The following is a 1,300-nucleotide window of genomic DNA, read 5'->3' as shown; positions in this document are numbered from 1 at the left end:
TTAAAAAAAAAAAAACAAAACCTCTTCTGCTTCAAAAAAGCAAAGCAAGACGTAAACCTGGTAAGTTTTTTTAAAAAAACGATTACTCGGATCCCCATCACTGATATTTTTCTATTTACAAAACCTCTATATGCAAGTACCTCCAGCAAAACCACGGCCAGCGGGGGTGGGCTGGCTACTGCTCGGTGGCCCTAGGGTTTCTTTCTGCAGGACGCCCTCCGCCCGGCGCAGTTGCCGCAGGGAAACCGATGCGTTCCCCGTACCGCCGGAGCCCCGCGCCGCGAGTGCCGCGGGCATCTCCTGCCTCCAGCCGGGAGTTGGAGCGAGAGCCAGGGGCTCAGGCTGAGCGGCCCCGCGTTGGTCGGCTCTCGGATGGTTTTTATGACCTTCCTTTGTAAGCAGCCGGTTTCTGCTTCCTAATTCCGTTGCCGACCGTAAGTTGCCCAAACCGCAGTGTGCCAGCACAGCGCGGCTTAGGAGAGCAGCATCACGGACACCGGTCCTCTCATAGGGCGTCCGGTGGGAGTAGGAGTGAAAGAGATAAAGCGGAAAAGACATTTTAAGGGATGCTGCAGAATAAATGTCTTTTGCGTAGCTTGGATTAGTCGCCCCGAACAGCCAGGAGCCCAGCTAGGAGGTGCGAGAGGAGGCTGGGAGTCGGGGACGGGGCAAGAGGATGAGCCGAGGTGGGAGCCGAGGCAGGGAGCTCCGGGGGGCGTGGGTGGTGGGCAGGGATGGATGGGACCGACGTCCCGCTCCTCCCACAGCTGGGAGCCGTGAAAAACAAAAATTCACCAAGATTGACAAGAAGGGCAAGTGGAAAAGGCAAAGTGGAAAAAGTGGAAGGTGGCAAGGAATGAGGCAAAGGTGGGAAGTGACAAAAACCTTGAGGTGTGATAGGCAGGTGATGAATTTAGGAAAGCAAACTTCCAGCTCCTCAAGGAGTTCGTCAATAGGACCCCCTCAGGGACAAGGGAGCAGAACAGAGCTGGCAGATCTTTAAGGACGCTTTCCATAGAGCACAAGAGCTCTCGATCCCCGGCTGTAAGAAATCAGGAAAGGACAGCAAGAGACTGGCATGCCTGAGTGGAGACCTGCTGGTCAAACTGGGGGCGAGAAGGAAATGCGCACGCAGCGGAAGCGGGGACAGGTATCCTGGGAAGAGTACAGGGACGCTGCCCGGTTGTGTAGGGATGGGGTCAGGAAGGCCAAGGCACGGCTGGAGCTCAACTTGGCAAGGGACGCAAAGAACAGTAAGGGCTTCTACAGGTACGTCAGCCAGAAAAGGAAGGGCAAATGA

This window comes from Fulmarus glacialis, unplaced genomic scaffold (genome assembly GCF_000690835.1).
Source record: "Fulmarus glacialis isolate BGI_N327 unplaced genomic scaffold, ASM69083v1 scaffold14944, whole genome shotgun sequence".
Classification (NCBI taxonomy): Eukaryota; Metazoa; Chordata; class Aves; order Procellariiformes; family Procellariidae; genus Fulmarus; species Fulmarus glacialis.
This window is presented reverse-complemented; position numbering follows the sequence as displayed.